The sequence below is a fragment of the Chiloscyllium punctatum genome, chromosome 48 (assembly GCF_047496795.1).
Source record: "Chiloscyllium punctatum isolate Juve2018m chromosome 48, sChiPun1.3, whole genome shotgun sequence".
Lineage (NCBI taxonomy): Eukaryota > Metazoa > Chordata > Chondrichthyes > Orectolobiformes > Hemiscylliidae > Chiloscyllium > Chiloscyllium punctatum.
In genome coordinates, this window is record NC_092786.1 from 8,617,066 (window position 1) to 8,637,467 (window position 20,402).

Below are 20,402 nucleotides of genomic sequence, written 5' to 3' on the forward strand. Positions count from 1 at the left end.
CTGTATTACTAACTTCATCCAACCTCTTCCATCTCCTCGCTATCACTGTACGTCATCCTATCCCTACTCTCCTCCTTATCACGTCATTTCATCTCTGCAAACCTCACGGTCATAATAAATCTCTTCTATCTCTACAAAATAGTCCAAATCTCAGTAAACTCTTCTCTTCCTACTCCCCTGCCTTTGCATGTAATCTCATTGAGTCTTTAGAAACATTTGCCTATTACCACTTCTGGAAAAGACGACAATATATGTTTCTCCAATGAACACTACATCCTATAATCCTCCCTGTCACAGTAACTTTCTCCAACCCATTCACACATTCCTTTTCTGTCACCTCCTCCAGCCTCCACAGGATGATTGACCATCCCGATCTCATTAAATCTCGGTCAGACTCCAAAAGCCCCCCTATCTCTGTAACCTCCCATAGTTAATCCATCCCTTTCTATTTCTGTAACCGCCTCCATTCATTCCCTCCCTCCCTATCTCTTTCACCTCCCCCAGTCACTCCTTCTCTCCCTTCTCCTTAAACTCACCAAATCACTCCATCCACAACCTCCACAAATGGCGGACCAAAGGGCCTATTGCTGTGCTGTACTGTTGGATTTTCTAATTTCCTGGCATCTACCTGGCAGAGCCTCTCCGAATCCTAGATGTTCTGTTCAATTTCTTTGCGATTTTTTGAAATGTAAATGGTTCAACCTCAGTCTACGCCACCTCTTTCTATGAGAAAATCCCACCATCTCCAGGATCAGCTGAGTGACCCTTCTCTGACCTGCCTCCAATACAAGAATAGCTTCCCTTCGGGAACTCACACTGTTCATACTATTCTAGGGGTGGGCTGACTGGTACCTTGTATAGTTTTAGAAATAAATCTATGTATTTTAACTCCATTCCATTTGTAATAAATGGCAGCATTTGCTTTACCTTCTCAATTACCTGCTGACCCTGTAAGCTACCTTTTTCAGATTGGTACACAATGATTCCCAAAACCCTTTGTGCAGTCAGTCTGAAACCAAACAGTGTTAGCCTGACAGTAAATCAGGAACGTGCTGGAGTGTATTATAAAGGATATGGCAATAAACGATAACTGGACACTTAGAAACAATTGGAGATGCATGATATTTTAAAAGGAGTATATTTTTAAATCTGTTGGATTCTTTATTTTGGTTTCACCATAAATGGCAGAATAGGTAAGGGTGGGGGAGGCTAGTGGCAGTAGGGGGATATTTGAAATTTCAGAAGCATTTTGACAAGTTTTAGCCAGGGCTGAAGAGAAGTGAGAGAGAGAATAGGGCCCCTAAAAGTTCAATGGGGCTGTCTATGAGGAATCACTGTTGATGTGGAATATCCAAATCAAATATTTTGCGTTAGGATTTACTGTGGAGAAAGATATAGTAGCTCGGAAACATGGGAAAATACATAGTGATATCTTGAAGAGAGATTACATTTGAGAACAGGAGGTGATGTATGTCTTAACATGCAAAAATTTAGATAAAACCTTGGGAAATGATCAGATGTATCCCAGTGCCTAGTGAGAAGCTAGGGAGGAATTACAGAGCCCTTCGCAGAGATATTTGTATCAGTGACAGCCACTACAGGCCAGTGAGACTGATGGGAGGGTAATTTGTAGGACTAGATTCTGAGAGAGGATCATCATGCATTTGGAAAGGCAAGAACTCATTAGCGATAATCAACATTGCTTTGTGGGTGGAAACTGAAGACTGAGTGTTTGTGGAGGTAGATAAATAACAGATCAAGGCAGAACAATGGATGATGTGTCCATGGACTTTAGCAAGGCCTTTGACAAGGGTCTGCATGGCAGACTTGTTATTATGTTTTGATCACACATAACCAAGGAGTGCTCACCAACTGGATACAAAACAGGATTGACGGTAGGAGACAGAGCATGTTCAGAGAGGGTTACTACACAATCTGCAGGCCTGTGACCAACACTGTGCCATGGGGTTCGGTGCTGGGTCACTGTTGTGTATCATTTATATAAACGGTTTGGATGATAATACAGGAGTCATGGTTAGCAAGTTTGTGAGTGAGACTGAAATTGGTGGTAAAGTGGACAGCGAAGAGGGTTATCTAAGAGTACAATGGGGTCAACAGTACTGCTCGACCAATGCGTCTAGGAATAACATGTGGCCAAATGCAAGATGTTGCGTATTGCTAAGGCAAACCAGGCTGGACTTGTACAGTTAATGTTCAGCCCCTGGGTAGTGTTATCAATCAGAAACCCAGGGATACAGATACACAGTTTTCTTTTGAAAGTGGTGTCACAGGTAGACAGGCTGGTGAAGCAGGCATTTGGGGTGGTTATCTTCATTGGTCAGAGCATTGAGAGTAGGATTTGGGATGTCATGTTGTGGCTGTACGGAACATTAGTGAAGCCACCATAAAGCATTATTGATTATGTGGAAAAGCACAACTGGTTCACTTATGTCCTTGAGAGAAGGACATCTGACATTCTAACCTGAAGTAGTCACATGTGACTCCAGACCCACAGTAATATGGCAGACTCTGAGCTACCTCTGAGCAATTAGCAGTGGGGTAATGTACACTGGACCAACTGGTGACATCCTCAGCCCATGAAGGAATCAATGAAAATACATGTCCATCTCTACCTCTGCAAACCACTCCAGCTGCAACAATTCATACTCGCTTGGTAACGTTGTTCAGGCCTTTGCCTCTCTCTGTAACACTGTTACTACCTCCAGCGCCTTCAACTCTCCCTGTTCCTATCATCTGATAAAACCCTGACAATGTTTCCTCTTCCTACTGCACTCCTCCTGCTAGTCGACCCCTAGTGATCCCTTTTTTAAAAAAAATCCATATTTCTAAAGCATTGACTTCTTCAGAATTGTTCGGTTATTTTTGGATTCTCAGCAGCTCTTATTCAAATCTGGTAACTCCTGGGAATTACTGGGTCAAGACTGTCCGAAGTGGGGGAAGAGCATTGGTAAGGTATCGAACACGAGACTTGCTGTGGGGAAAAAGGGGAATCCAGAAGAAAACAGCACAAGGAGCGTGCTGTCACACCAACATCTCACCCACCCCCTTCCCATGGCCACCTTCTCCCCTAAGTAGAACGGAGTCTGTGGAAGGCCACATTGGTCTGTACAGCCACCTACCGACTCCCCCTGAGAGTGGGAGAGAGTCAGCCTCGTCTGTGACCCATCACCAATAAGATGGTGAGATAGGAAAGTTGAATTCAGTTGTCCTCCTGCCTTTGTTGCAAATTCCAATAATTCCCCGTCCAATGCCATGCCTTCCAATGTAATGCTGTAAAGGGTCTAAACACTGTCCTTCCAATTCTGTGTTCTGACTCTTATTACCCAGAATTTTGTCTCCCAATTATTTATAATCTGAGGCCACAAATTTTCTTGATCATCCCATTGTTATCCCTAGCGATGAGAGTTTCCCATCCTCCTTCCCATTCTGCCTGACTTTCCACAATATTGAGTAGCCGTGAATATTAATGCCCACCTTTTGTTCCACCAGTGACCATGTCTCCCTGATGGTGATTAGATAGAAATCACAGTCACACGTGCATACCCCTTATTGCAAATACTTCGTGCATTCAAATTAATAAATAGTAATTTACTCTTTAAATCACAATTTCCTGTCACAAACTTATCTGCTGATGTACAATTTTCGTTCAACTCGGCCTCTTCTTGTTTCTTTCTGTTTCTCCTCAGCCAAAGCCCCATGCTTCAATATTTCAATCTTTCTCTATGGAATTGGGAATTTCCTTTCAGCTTTTCCAAGTCCCTCCTTGTCTGTGTTAGTTGAAAGCACTCTACATAATCCTGGTCAACTGTTCCCAGCACTGTATCATCCCATTACAATAGCTGACTCATCCCTGAGTACTGGTAGCAGTGCTCACTGCATCAGAACCACTTCTTTTGCCACCATGGTTTCATCCTGAAAACTTCCTGCACTCTGGTGATATCACTCAGTATCTCTCCATGTGGTATCCCTCGCTAGGTGGATCTAATTGCTGCCTCTGTCAGCGCCTCTCGCTCTTTCAGCTGGTCTGAGATCCTGAGCCAAAAGCATCCACCGATCCACAACAGCACAGACCACGGACGGAGACTGGGTTTTTCATGGTCTCTGCTGGACTCAGTGCTACTCTACATGAGTTATCTTCACTGCAACAGTCTAATTTCCTATTCTGTCTTTTTCTGACTCATGCAGGTAATCAGGGTGATTCTAACTCCTGTTTCATCGATCACCTCATTGCAAATGCTTGTTCAGCCAGGGAGAGGTGGAGGTGGAGGTGGAGGTGGAGGTGGAGATGGAGATGGACAGAGATCTGTAGCCTTCAGTAAATCCTGAAGCCGGTAAGATCAATCACACTAAACAGCACAGGGTGGAGGTAGTAGACTTCTATATTCAGACCCGGAAGACAGTACAAAGATACACTGCTGGGCTACATTCTAGGCTTAATTCCCACCATCTTGTGAGGGTCCTGCTTTCCCCTCTGCTGTACTGGTCCTCCCTGAGATAGTACAGGAGGTCCCAGGCAACAGTCCCGGCCCATGCTGTATTCGTGACCTCTCTAATATCCTCCAGTCCCAATAATCCTTCCTCTGTTTGGAATCTTCTCTAGTCCACACAATGCTCTCTATCTCTGTCAGGTTCTCCAATCCCTAACACACTAATCCTTAAACTTCTCCAGTAGATACTAAATTCCTTCATCCTTGTAAATGCTGAGTCCTGTCTATCCCTGTAAGCTCCTCCTACCAATGCCACCCTCCATGCCAATGTGTTTTGTCTCTAACCTCTCCATCCATCCCTATCTGGGTAAATGTCTCCAGCTCCTACAACCCTTCCTTATCTGTGTAAAGATTGTAACCTCGTTATCGTTCTCCAATTCTTCGATCTTAATCTATTTAAACTTCACCTGCACCCCACCAACCCGCCTGACCACAGGAACTTCTTCCAGTTTGTGCAACCCTCCCCATCTGTGTAACCGTCTCCAAACCAGCAACCTGCATTTTCTAGAGCCTAGAAGTCTTTTTACATCTGTGAACATGTTCAGTCACTACAACCTTCCATATCTCTGTTAGTATACATAATACTCTTCTCCCTGGAACAACCGCTGTCTGTGCCTCTCACTCTGTCTGCCTCTCTCTACATCCATTCCTATCTCCAGAATATAACCCAGCTCTCTCTATCTCTGTAAATTCCTCCAATTACCCAAGCCCCTTTGTCCCACTGACACTCTTGACCAGATGTAACTCCGTTTAACTCTAACATCCTTGAGATCCTGTAAGACTCCATATCTCTGTAACCTCTACCCATCTGTTAAAACCACAACTACTGAGGAATGACTCTCTCCATTCGCCATCAGGCAGATGGAATGACAGTGAACAGATATGATCGAACTGTCATGCCGGAGATGTGGATCCAGAAAGACCATCGCAGGGAACTGAATATTGAAAGGATGTTGGGATCTAGGCAGGCTAGGCAAAAAGCCAACAAGTTGTGAAGAAAGGGTGAGGTTAATGCATCAATGAGATAGCCACGTTGAACTGAAGTCCAAAATTTGGAGGCTATTTGGGTGGATCTGGGAATGAACAAACAGCAGCAATCATTAGCCAGAATTCTTTTATAGGGACCAACCACTAATGGTAATGTAAATATGGTTACAGTCAGGACACTCAATGTAGTTGTAGCAAGGGCAGGAACTGTGTGGTACAGTGGTCTCCATCCCGAGTGGATAACTAATGAGTATCAGGGCTGTAATAGATGGAATCGTGGATTGTATACGAGATGGTTTTCTACAACATCATATCAAGGAGCCACCAACAAAATTGTCTATTGTAGATCAAATGCTATGTAATAATAAATATCTAATAATGCCACGATAAAGGAGTGTTGTGAACAGAGACCCATAATGTTATGCAGGACATATTGAGTTTGAGCTCAGACCATGAGATGTAGGAGCGAAGTTAGGCCATTTGGCTCATTGAGGATGCTCTGCCCTACAATCAGATCATGGCTGATCTGATGACCTTCAACTCTAATTTCCTGCCTTTTCCCAAAACACTTATTTGCCCGATTCATTAAAATCTGACTAACTCTGTTGTGAATATTCTTAATGACCCAGCCTCAACAGCCCCCTGCAGTCAGGAATTCCCACAGAGTCTCTACCCTCTGAGTGAAGACATTCCTCCTCATCTCCATCTTAAATGGGTGAGACCTTGCTGGGATTTTCTGCCCCCTGGTTACAGATTCTCGCACCATGAAACGAAAGGAAGTGACAGAGATAATTATTGCAGATGAAATGAAAATTGATGGAGTTGTGGTTAATGAGCAAGGTGATCCAAGGGTGCAGGAGGTTAGAGATCGGTAGGAAAGATGTGCAGAGAAATGACAAATAGAGTTTAATCTGGACAAGTCTGAGGTCATGTCAAATTCAAGAAGAAAGTTAGCATCGTGAGGGACATTAATATACAGAAGGATCTTGGTGCAAGTCAGTAACTCCCTGAAAATGGCAACAGAAGTGTTTCAGATGGGAAAGAAAGCAAAGGGAACACTGGCCTTCATCGGTCACAACGTTGGGTACAGTGATTTGCATCTGATGTAATTGTACAAAACTTCTGTTTGGCCACATTTGGAGTACAGTGTGCAGTTCTCATCTCCACACAATAGGAAGGTTGTGGAGGCTTTGGAGAGAGTGCAAAAGGGGTTTGTCAGCATGTTGTCTGTGCTAGGTTTTTGAAGGGAGTGTTAGGTATAAGAGGAAATTAAACAAAGTTGGATTGTTTTGTGAGAGTATCAGAAGCTGACAGGCGACCAGGTACAGGAAAATAAAATTATGGCAGGGTCAGATCATGTGGATAGTCAGAATCTCTTTTCCAATGTGTAAGTTTCAAATAGTAGAGCACAGAGATTTAAGCTGAGAAAGAGGAAGTTTAAATGAGATGTGTGACGCACGTTTTTAACGTAGAGAATGAAAGTTGCTGAGGGAGGTCGGAGAAGCAGAAATATGAACAAAGCATTGAAGTGGCATTTGGACAGAAACATGAACTGGTAGAGAATAGAGGGATATGGACTATGTGCAGGTAGATGGGACTAATTTAGAATAACATCATGGACAGCACAGCCATGGTGGCCGAAGGGCCTATTACTGTGCTGTACTGTTCTGTTTTCTAACTTCCGGGCATCTGGGCAGCATGGTGGCACAGTGGTTAGCCTTGCTGCCTCACAGCGCCGGAGACCGGGTTCAATTCCCGCCTCAGGCAACTGACTGTGTGGAGTTTGCACGTTCTCGCTGTGTCGGCGTGGGTTTCCTCCGGGTGCTCCACTTTCCTCCCACACTCCAAAGATGTGCAGGTCAGGTAAATTGGCCAGGCTAAATTGCCTGTATTGTTAGGTAAGGGGTAAATGTAGGGGTATGTGTGGGTTGCGCTTCGGCGGGGTGGTGTGGACTTGTTGGGTCGAAGGGCCTGTTTCCACAATGTAAGTAACCTAAACTGTCAGATCCCCCAGAATCTTGAATGTTTCATTCAACTTCTCTCTCATGTTTTCTGAATGTTAATGGGTTCAACCTCCATCTACTCCACCTCATTAGAAAATCCCTCCTTTCTCAGGACCAGCTGAGTGACCCTTCTCTGGCCTGCCTCCAATGTGACAATGTCGTTTCTTAGGGCACTCAGACTGCTCATAATATTCTAGGTGTGGTCTGACTTGTACCTTATCCTAGATCTCCCTCTTTTTAGATGCCATTCCCTTTGTAATAAATGTCAGCATTTGATTTACCTTCTCTATTACCTGCTGACCCTGAGAGCTACCTTTTTCAGATTAATAAACAAGAACTTCCACAACCCTTTTCGTTGTCAGTCTGAAACCAATTACTGTTAGCCTGACAGTAAGTCAGGAGCATGCTGAAATGTGTTAGAAAGGATATGTGGACCTTAAGAAACACATTTTATACAAGAGACTTTGTTATTCAGCCTGTTGGATTTTATTTGTTGGTGTGAATATAAATGGTAGAGTAGATAAGGGTGTTGGAGATGTGGTGGTACGGAGGTTATGGATTATTTGAATTTTCAGAAGCCTTTGCACAAGTTTCAAGAAGGGCTAAAGAGTAACCTGGTAGAGAATAGGGCCCGTTAAAGATCAATGAAGTCACCTATGTGTGGAACCAGGGGAGATGGTGAGATCTTAGCAAAAAAAAACTTGTCAGTATTTACTATGGAGAAAGACATGGAAACTCGGGAACTTGGGGAAATAAATAGTGATATCTGGGAAAGAATCCTCAACAGAGAAGAGAAAGTGCTGGAGTCTTAAAACAAATAAAGGTCGATCAATCCTCAGGAGCTCATTCGGTCGATCCTGGAACATCGTGGGAAGCTAGGGAAGAGATAGCAGTCTCCCTAACAGAGATATTTACATTATCAACAGACGCAGTGAGGTTCTGGAAGACTAGAGGGCGGCTAACGCTGTTCCATCACTTTAAGCTGAAGGGAAAAACCAGGAAATTACAGCCCGGTGATGGGTAAGTTGTTGGAGGAGCTTCTGAGAGAAAGGAGCTACGTATATTCGGAAGGGCAAGGGCTGATTAGAGATAGTCAACATGGCTTTGTGAGAGGATAACAGTGTTTCACAAACTGGATTGACTCTTCGAGGTGGTGGAGACAGTGAGGTCTGCAGATGCTGGAGATCAGACGTGAGAGGGTTTTGCTGGAAAAGCACTGCAGGTCAGGCAGCATCTGAAGAGCAGGAAAATCGACATTTCAGACCGGAGCCCTTCAACAGGAATGAGGAGGTTGCCAAGAGATAGATGAATGTAGAGCAGTCAATGTTGTCCACACGGACCTCAGCAAATAATTTGACAAGGTTCCAAGGGATGTAGAACGTCTAGTCAAGAGGAAGAAGGAAGCTGACTTAAGGTTGAGGAAGCAAGAATTAATTCGTTAGAACTCTAGAGGGTTACATGGGGCAGCACGGTGTCTCCGTGGTTAACACTGCTACCTCCTAGCACCAGGGACCTGATTTTCATTCCAGCCCCCGGCGACTGTGTGTGGAGTTTGCATGTTCTCCCATCATCTGCGTTTGTTTTCTGCCAGTGCTCCGCTTTTCACCGACATCCTTAAGATGTGCAGGTTAGGTGAATCAGCCGTGCTAAATTACCCGTAGTTTTCAAGGATGTGTAGGCTTGGGCGTTTTAGTCAGGGAAAGTGTAGAGTAATATGATGGGGGAATGGGTCAGGGTGGGATACTCTTTGGAGGGTTGGTATGGAGTTGTTGGGCTAAATTGCCTGTTTCCACACTGTAGGGATTCTCTGAAGGTACCAGGAAGGAACTGAAGAATGGACTTAGGACAGCTTGAGGGGCATGAAAAAGCTTTGTTGGGAAGGATTAAGGAAAACTGTAAGGCATTCTCCACTTACATGAGGAACAAAAGCATGGCCAGAGTGAGGGTAAGGCTGATTAGGGATAGTGGAGGGAACTTGTGTTTGGAGTTGGGGGAGGTAGGGGAGGTCCTTAATAAATACTATGCCTCAGTATTTACGACTGAGATGGACCTTGTCATTTGTGAGGACAGCATGAAAAGGACTGATACATGTTTACAGGTTGATGTTAAGAAGGAGGATGAACTGAGAATTTTGTAATACTTGGAATAGATAAGTCTGTTGCACCCGAAGGGCTATGTCCAAAGTTACGACAGGAAGCGAGGGAAGAGATTGTTGTACCTTTGGCGATGACTTTGCACCCTCACTGACCACTGGAGTCATACCAAATGATTGGAGGGTTCCAAATTTTATTCCCTTGTTCAGGAAAGGTAATAGGGATAATCTTGGGAATTACAGACCTGTCTGTCATCGTTATGTCTGTGGTGTGCAGATTATTGAGGAGGACTCTGAGAGACATGATTTGTGATTCATTAGAGATAGTCAGCATGGCTTTGTGATGGGCAGATCATGCCTCAAATCTTATTGAATCCTTCGAGAATGTGACACAACACGTTTATGGCTAATTCAGAAATGACGGAGGCATGGGATACAGGGAAACCTGTCTGTCTGGATACAGAATTCCTGGCTCACAGAAGACAGAGGATGATGAAAGATGGAAAGCATTCATCCTGGAGCTCGGTGACCATTGGTGTTCTGCAGGGATTTGTTCCGGGAACCCTGCTGTTTGTGATTTTTATAAATGACTTGGATGTGGGTGTGGAAGGGTGGGTTAGTAAGTTTGCCACTGTCACAAAGGTTGGTGGAGTAGTGGATAATGTGAAGGGCTGTTGTAGGTTGCAACAGGACATTGACAGGATGCAGAGCTGGGCTGAGAAGTGACAGATGGAGTTCAGTCTGGAAAAATGTGAAGTGATTCATTTTGGAAGGTCGAACTTGATTTTAGATTACAGAGTTAAAGGTGGGAACTTTGACAATGTAGAGGAACAGAAGGATCTTGGGTTACATGTCCATAGATCCCTCAAAGTTGCCACCCAAGCTGATAGGGTTGTTTAGAAGGAATATGTTGTGTTGACTTTTATTAGCTGGGGGATTGAGGTTTAAAGCCATGAGGGTATGCTGCAGCTCTATAGAGCCCTGGTTAGACCCCACTTGGAATATTGTGTTCAGTTCAGGTTCCCTCATTACAGAAAGGATGTGGAAGCTTTAGAGATGGTAAAGAGGAGATTTACCAGGATGCTGCCTGGACTGGAGAGCATGTCTTATGAAGAAAGGTTGAGGGAGGTAACGCTTTTCTCATTGGTGTGAAGAAGGGTGAGGGGTAACATGGTCCAGGTGAACAAGATGGTGTAAAGCATAGACAGTGAATAATGCGAGACTTCATTTTTGCATGGCATAAATGGCTATTATGAGGGAGAATGATTTTAAGTGATTGGAGGATGGTTAAGGGGAGATGTCAGAGGTAGGTTTATTACACAGTGGCTGGTGGGTGGAATGCAATGACAGCTGTGGTAGTAAAATTAGATACATTAGGTACATTTAGTAGACTTTTGGATAGGCACATGGATGATCGTAAAATGAATGGTACGTAGTTAGTTTGATCTTACAGTCGGATAAATTATTGGCATGGCATCATGACCAAAGGGTTTTGTGCTGTACTGTTCTGTGTTCTACCTTCCATGTGGTAAACTGGGTAATAAGCTCAGATCAATGCAAAAGGATAAGGCATTCAGGAGGAGCTAGTCAACTGGATACAAAATTGGCTTGATGGTAGAAGACAGAGGGTGATGGGAGACATGTTATTTTTCTGACTGGAGGCATGTGACCAGCGGTGTAGTTGGTCCACTGTTATTTATCATTTGGATAAATGGTTTGGAAGGGAATATTGGTTTCCTGGTAAGTAAGTGTTTTTGGGTGACACTGAAATTGGTGGTAAAATGAGCAGTGAAGAAGGTTATCTCTGAAACAACAAGATGAACAATACTGCTGGGAGAGTGGGCTGAAGAATAGCAGATGGAGTTTAATTAGATAAATGTGAAGTGTTCCATTTTGGTGAAACAAACCAGGGTGGGACTTGCACAGTTAATGTTCGAGCCCTGGGTCGTGTGGTCAATCAGTGAACCAGGGGTGCAGGTACACAGTTTTTTGAAAGTGTTGTCACAGGTACACAGGCTGGTGAATCAGGCGTTTGGGATGGTTACCTTCATTGGGCAGAGCATTGAAAGGAGGAGTTGGGATGTCATATTGTGGATCCGTTGCTCCCGATGTGGTCTCCTCTACATGAGGGAGACTGGACATCTCCTAGCAGAGCGCTTTAGGGAACATCTCTGGGACACCCGCACCAATCAACCACACCGCCCTGTGGCCCAACATTTCAACTGTGGTTGTCAGTGACAGAAATATCTCCGTGAGGGACTCCTTTAATTTGGTCCCTAACTTCCTCCAAAATCCAGGGACAAACTTGATTAGTTCCCAGAAATTGACTTGTTTTTATGGATTTTAAATCCTCCAGCACCTCCTGCTCTGTAATGTGGACTCTTTTGAAGATATCACTGTTTATTTCCCTGACTTCCCAAGCCTTTGTCCACAGTAAGTTTTAATGTGAATTTTTTGTTTAAGATGTCACCCATCTCCTGTGATTCCACACATTGATGGTGCCATTGATCTTTAAGGGGCCACATTTTCTCCCGAGTTAATCTTTTTTTAATGAATATTCTTGTAGAATATCTATGGATTTTCCTGAACCTTGTTTGCCAAAGCTTTCTTGGGTCCCCTTTTGGCCCTCCTGATTTCCCTCTGAAGTTTATTACTACACCCACAATGTTCTTCAAGAGATTCACTTAATACAGCTGGCTATATAATGATGTGCACACTTTTTTCTTGACCATAACCTCAATATTCCCAATCATCCAGTATTTCCTACGTGTGATCAGCATTGTCCTTCACACTAACAGGAATATGATGGCCCTGAACTCTCATTTTCTCTCTTTTGAAAGCTTCCCACATGTCTGAGATCCCTTTACAAAGCCTTTAAATATCAACTTTTAAAATCTCTTGACTAATACCTTCTGGATTGGGGTAAGTCCAATTTTGATTTTTAACTTGTGGACCAGGCCTACTAATTATCCATAGCTATTTTCGAACTAATATAATTGTGGTGACTTTTCCAAAATGCTCTCCCACTAACACCTCAAGCACCTTTCCCTACCTTGCTTCCCAAAGGGAGGTTAGGTTTCATCTCTTTCTCCATTTGAGTCAGTTACATACTGCCTAAGCCATTTTTCTTGAACATACTGAACAGATCCCTCCCATCCAAGCTCAGAACATTTTGTCAGTCTCAGTCTCAGTTTAGAAAGTTAAAATCCCTGACCGTTACAGCCCTATCGTTCTTACAAATATCTGAGATGTCCAGAAAAATTGCTGCTCAATTTTCCGCTGACTATTGGGGGCCTCAGTACAGTCATATCAAACTGATAACCCATTTTTATTTCTCAGTTCCACTCGTATATCTTCACTGGGCGATCCCCAGGAATTTCTTCTCTAAGTGCTGCAGTAATGTTTTCATGAATCTAAACCTCCACTCCCCCTCCTCACTTGCCTCCCCTTTTATCCTTCCTGTAGCATCTGTACCCTGGAACATTGAGCTGCATTCCTGTCCCTCTCTCAGCTGTGTTTCTGTAATACCTATGGTATCCCAGTCCCATGTTCCCATGCATGCGTTGGGTTCATGTCAGGCCTTTTCCGAAAAATAAATGTGGCTTAGTTAATCATTTTCCCTCATTGCCTGCTGTGCTCTTGCCTGCCTTGTCGATTGAAATGACTGTATTGAAATTCTCTCCCAGCCTCAATCTTCAGAATGTAGCCTGAGACCACCCCCCTCACTGTGGACAACATCCTCATCTTCCATGTCATCTTTAAACCTGATAATGATACCTTCTGCTTTCACATCCAACACATTAATGTACAAAATAAACAGCGATGGTTCCTGCACAGATCCCTGTGGTACACCCACTGGTGAAAGGCTTCTGATCGCAAAAACAACCCTCCAATTTTGGTTCCAATTTTCCAACTTGCCTTGGATCCCATGGGCTCTTGCCTTTTGAACCAGCCTTCCATGTGGGACCTTGTCAAATGCCTTAATGAACTCCATGGAACCCACATCATCTGCACGGCCCTTCTCAATATTTTTAGACACCATTTCAAAAAGCTAAACTGAATTCCTCAGACAGTATCTTCCTCCACCAAATTCGTGATGTCTTTCCCTCATCGATTCCTGCCTTTCTGAATGTTGTTACATCTTGTCCCTCAGGATTGTTCCCAATAATTACCCTCCCCCCAAGCTGTCAGACTATCTGCTCTGTAATTTCCTGGCCTATCCCTGCTGCCCTTCTTGAACAAATGAACCACATTAGCGAACCTCCAGTCGTTCGGTACTTCACCTGTGTCCAGCAAAGTATTAAATATATCCACCAAGGCCCCAGTAATCTCCTCCCTTACCTCCCATAGCAGCCTGCGATACATTTCACTGGGCTCTGGGGATTTCTCCCCCTTTATGCCTGTGAAAACATTTAATACCTCCCCTTTATCGATCTTAACATGTTCTCGAACCTCCCCATCCCTTCTGAAATCCCCGGCTACAATGCCTTTCTCCTGTGTGAATACAGGTCGGAAGTATTCATTGATGACCTCACCTACTTCCTCTGGCTCCATACACAGATTGTCCCTTTGGTTTCTAACAGGCCCCACCATTTCCCCAGTAATCCTCTTACTCTCACTGTACTGGTAAAATACCTTGTGGCTTTTCCTTAACACTATCTGCCAAGGATATTTTGTGACCATTATTTAAACCTCATTTTTCAGGACCCCCTTGCACTCCCCATACTTGTGAAGGGCTTCACCTGTTTTTATTACACTGTATTCTCTTTATCAAACTCACGATATTGGTTGATGAGTATTTACTGGATTTGCTGCCTTTGTTATTTCATCCTCTTGCACGCACCGGCCCTGAATTTTCTCTCTATCACTTTAAAATGCTCCCAGTTTGCAAATATAGACCCAAACTCAGATTGTTCTTCCCAGCCCATGTTTGCCACATCCTGTCCAATGATTGTGATACTGATAGGAGACTCAGTTGTGAGGGGGACTGACAGGAGACTGTATGGCTGCACAAGAGACCCCAGGATGGTGTGCTGCCTCCAGGGAACCATGGTCAAGGGTGTCTCTGAAGAATTGCAGAACATTCGGAACAGAGGAGGTGAACAGCCAGAGACCATTGTGCACAATTGTATGATTTACCAAGATAGACAAAGGGTTGGGGTCCTGTGAAATTAGTACAGGGATTCCAGTAAGAATTTAAAAAGCAGGACCACAAGAGTAGTCATCTCTGGATTACTCCTGGTGCCACATGCCAGAGAGGATAGACAGAGAAAGTTAGGCCCGATGGATGTGTGGCTGAGGAGCAGGTGGAGGGGGGAGGGTTTCCGGTTCTTGGATCATTGGGATCTCTTCTGAGGTAGAGGTGACCTGTAAAACAGGGATGGGTTGGACTTGAACCAGAGGGGCACCAGTAACTCTGGAGGGAGATTTGCTAGACTTACCCTGAAAGGATCTGAACCAGTTTGGCAGGAGTTTGGGACTCTGAATAAGAAAGGGGCCATTTACCATTCAGCGTAAGATACATCAGCCACCAAGAGCAAGCTTCCTATTCAGGATATCCGGGGATACAGTAAAGGAAGGGAAAAGTTTTCTGGTTTAACGAGCATTTATTTCAACACACGAGACCTGACTGGTAAGGTAGAGGGGCTCAGAGCATGGAATGGCTCTTGGCACTGGGATATTATAGCCATAACAGAAGCATGGCTGAGCGAAGGGCAGGACTGGCAGCTCAGTGTTCCAGGATACAGAATCTACAAGCGTGACAGAAGGTCAAGTAAGTGAGGAGGGTGTGCTGCCCTTTTAATAAGAGAGGACATAACAACAGTGTTTAGAGAGGATACTCTTAAGGAGTTATAAAATGAGGCCACATGTTTGGAAGTTATAAACGAAAAGGGGATGGTCAAACTGTTGGGACTGTGTTATGATCCTCAAAAAGCCAGCGGATACTAGAGAAGCAGATGTTTTGAGAGATTGGTGATAACAGTAGGAATAATAGAGTAGTATTGCTTGGAGATTTTAATTTCCCCTCGTATGACTGGGCCACCCAGAGAGTAAAAGGCCCGTACGGAGTGAAATTTGTGAAATATGCAGAAGAACATTTCCTCAATCAAGATGTAGACGGCCTAACTCTACTCAGGCGGGTGCAACACTGGACCTCCCATCAGAAAACTAGGTCAGACTAGTGACTAAAGTCTCAGTTGGACAGCACTTTGGGTCCAGTGACCACAATTGTCTGAGAATTCACATAGTTATGGAAAAACAGGTCCACAGACTAAGATGCTAAACTGGAGCGGGGCCATTAGGCAGGATCTAGCAGAGGTCGTTTGGGTGATGCTAAAAATCACACAACTCCTGTTTATTGTCCAACTCGATTTGGAAGCGCTATCGATCATTCCAAAAGATGAAAGATTTAATCTAAATTTGTTTGATATTACATTTCATGACACGGCTATCCTGTTGCTCTAAATGCTATGCCTTATGACTGTGCTCCACAACCACCGATGAAGAAGCAGTGCTCCGAAAACTAGTGCTTCCAAACAAACCTGCTACGTGGTGTTGTGTGACCTTTAACTTTGCCCACCACAGTCCAACACCGGCATCTCCAAATCATGACTACCATCGATTGGGTGAGTCTGTTTGAATTAAATGAGTGACTGGCAAATGGGAGACTTTGAAAACTGTGATCTCAAGAATCCAGCGTCAGTTTTTCCCTGTTAGGGTGAAGGGCAAAGCTGGCAGGTTCAGGGATCCCTGGCTGATGGGGGATATTGAGGCTCTGTTCAGGAAAAATAAGATGCCTTACATTGGCTTTAAGGTTTCTGTATCTACATAACCTCTTCCAGTCCTAAAGACATAATCAATCTTTGGAGACTACAATCCTCTCAGATCCCTGCAGCACTCTTGATCTGTAGTACTCACTCCAATGCCTCTGTCTCTCCCGATCCAGTTCCCACAAGACCCACCGTCTGTGTAACATTCTCCTGCTGTTCGCACACACTCTGTCAATGTAATCTCCTCCAGTTTCTCCATCTATCTACTCTTCTTCATAACCTTCTCCAGCTCTGACATCCCAATCTGTATAAATGTCACCCTCCCCTACAACCCTTCCCTTGACCAAACTGCAAGGGCTTACTCATACTCCCTTTTTTCTGTGAAACTGTCTCCAACCAAAATTGCTATCCTTATCTCTCAGAAAATCTGTCAGACTCCATACTCTCCAATCCAAAAAAACTCCAGAACCTTACCCTTCCTATATCTCTAAACATTTTTGGTCTGACTACTCTGCATATGTCTGTCTGTTCTTTCAATTTGTACAACCCACTTTATTTCCTAAAGCACTCCTTGTCTGTGTAAACCACACATCCTCCCGACAGCCTTATGCCTGTAAACTGCTCCATCCCTGTAACCTCTCCAGCTCCATGAACACCGGTAGGCCCTACAGCACTCCACATTTCTGTAACCTCCTATGGCTCTACGTTCCTCCTTCCTGGTGAAACCACGTCTAATCCCCAGAACCCTCTGAACCTGCATCATCTGCTCCTGATCAGACCATTGCTGTATCTGTTACCTCTGACATTCCTCGTAACCCTTCCTATTTTTGTCTCTTCCTCCAGATCTCATCCTCTCCAGCTTTCTGAAAAATCTGCGTGCCGTTGTAACCCGCCCTATATAGAACACAGGACATAGAACAGTACAGCACACTACAGGCCCTTTGGCCCTCAATGATGTGCCGACCTATTATCCTACTCTGTGATCAAATTATAATCTACAGATCCTACATTTTACTATCATCCATGTGCCTATCGAAGAGTTAATAAAATATCCCTAATGTAACTGAATCTACTACCACTGTTGGCAGTGCATTCCACTCACCAACCACTCACTTTGTAAAGAACCTACCTCTGACAACAACCCTGAACCTTCATCCAATCACCTTTAAATTATGCCCCCTTCTGATAACCACTTTCACAATGGGATAAATCGCCGGCTATCCACTCTATCTCAGACCTGCATCATCTCATGCACCTCTATCATCCTCAATGAGAAAAGCCCCAGCTCCCTCCGCCTTTCTTCATAAGGCCTGCCTTCTAATCCAGGCATCATCCTGATAAATCTCCTCTGCACCCTCTCTGAAGCTTCCACATCTTTATGATAATAATGCAACCAGAACTGAACATGAAATTCAAAGTGTGGTCTAACCAGGGGTCTATACAGCTGCAGCATAACTTTGTGACTCTTAAACTCATTCTCCCTTCTAATGAAAGCCAACACACCATACACCTTCTCAAAACCCCTATCAACTTAGTTGACAACTTTGAGGGATCAATGGGTTGAACCCCAAGATCCCGTTGTTCCTCCACACTTACCACGAATCCTGCTTTTAATCTTTTCAAGGTTTTCTGTGAAATCCTTCCAATCTTAAACCCTCCCAATCTTTGTAACTTCCTCCAGTGCCTACAACACTCCTAAACTGTGAAATCTCTTCACGTCCCTGCAATCCTCCTTAGCTCTGTAACCTCCTTTATTCGCATCAACACTCAAAATACCTGAAGCCTCCTTTTGCCACGACAATATTACTAATATATGCATTACACTCCTGTCCTGATATCCCTCCCTGTCCACATAACCCCCACCATCGTCCAGTGCCCTTCTGGGGAACATTGCAGAGGAGGGAAGAGTTGTAGATTACGGGCCATGTTATTGAGGTAGGAAGGGCCGCCGAACCTGGAGGGTGGTACAAATGTAGGAAGGGACGTGGATCCTGCAGGAGGTTAGAGTTAGCAGGATTTATAGAACCTGCAGGATGGGACCAAGTTAGAATAGGTTGTGGAACCTGAAGGATGTTCCAGTTTGAATGATGGATTTTATTTTTGATTGGACCACTGCAAAATCTTGTTGACCTAATTTTTGAGATGTTTATCAGAACGGCTGAACTCCTTCAGGTTCCAGGCTGGGAGATGGAAGTTCAGATGTGAATCTATTTACCCATTCTGTCTGTGTGCCTGACACTGACCTGGTGCTGCTCATGTGCCCTCCAGATCTGCATGACTGACCAGAGCTCAATTCAACACAGCGTTCGATTGGAATGATTTGATTTTCCATTATATTTCAGCGGCAGTCTCATGAGATGCAGGAATTTGAGAGCTTTGATTTTGAGAGAATGAAAACTTTATCATTAAAAAATGGGAAGCCTTCAAAAATGACATAACGAGTGTCCAGAGACAGTATACAGTGTTCCTGTTAGGGTGAAGGAAAGGCTGATAGGTCCAGGGAATGTTGGAGTACTACAGAAATTGATGTTTTGGTTAAGAAAACGAAGGAAGCATATGTCAAGTACATATAGGAGAAATCCAGTGAATCCTTCGAGTATAAAGGCAGTAAGAGTATACTTAAGAGTGAAAAGCAGACAGGGGATAGCTTTGACAAATAGGGTTTAGGAGAATCCAAAGGGATTTTATACACACACATAAATGACGAAAGGGTAGAAACTTTGTCTGTTCTAAACAAAAGCATAATTCAAACTTTCCCACAATTTCCTGCCACAACCATATTCACTGATGTACAGTTTTAGTTAAACTTTGTCCCATCCTGTTTCTTTCAGCTTGTCTTCAGCCACATCCCCCTGGTGTTCCCATGCTTCACCTTTTCTATTGGGATTTGGAAAGCTCCTTTCACCTGAACCCTGTCCCTGCATCGTCTCTGTCAGTTTAAAGCCCTGTCCATACACCTACCAACATGATTTGGACAGGACACTGCTCCCAGCATGGTTCCAGTGGGACCATCCTAATGGATTATTTTTTAAGACAGGTATGGGATGTTGGTGTCTCTGACTTACCAGCCTTTCTTGAGCAGCCCTAGCTGCCCTTGAACTGAGTAGCTTGCTCGGTCATTTCAGAGGGTCATTGACAGGCAAACACTTTGCTGTGGATATGTCGTGCAGACCACATGAGGATGGGCAGCTGTCCTTCTCGAAAGGACAAGTGTTTGGATGTTTTGTACATCAGCAATGGTTTCATACTTATTTGTACATTGTTCATTACTATTTTTAAAATTGTTGGTTTCAAAATTCTCCATTTCTGATGGTGGGATTCAAACGTGCCTCTCCTGAACATGAGCTGAGGCTTTGGATACATTCTCTACAAATAATACCACTAGGCAATCACTTCGCCTGATCACTGGTTGCTCATCCCTGAACACTGATACCAGTGCATCATGAAGGTAAACCCGTTCTTCCGACCCAGTTGTGTGACCCTGACATCATCCTGAACTCTGTTGATATCACTCAGTATCTCTCCATGTGGTTACCCTCACTGTGTGGGTCTAATTGGAACTGTCACTCTTTCTCTCTCTCTCTCTCTCTCTCTCTCTCTCTCCTTCTCTCTCCTTCTCTCTCTCTTTCTCTCTCTCTTTTTCTCTCTCTCTCTCACTCACACACACTTGCAGCTATTCCAGATTCCGATCTAATAAAATTCTCCACCCCGTTGAGACAAGGCAGCAAGGAACAGGAATGGAGACTGGGATCTTCCAGATCTCTGTGATACTCAGGACCATTCTCCATGTGTAACCATCGCTGCATCAGTCTAATTTCCCAATTTGTCTATCTCTGACTCCTGTAGGTACTCAGGAAGGTCTTGACTCAATAGATTTCCCAGCTACTGGGTGTGTCGTTCATCACCAAATTGAAGATAGTTCGTCAGCCAGAGAGACAAAGAGTAGGGAGAGCTGGAGCGCTCAATAAATCCTGCAGCGAGGTAAGATCACTCGCAGTGCACAGAGTAGAGAGCAATAAGAGGGCTCCAAACATCGGCTAAC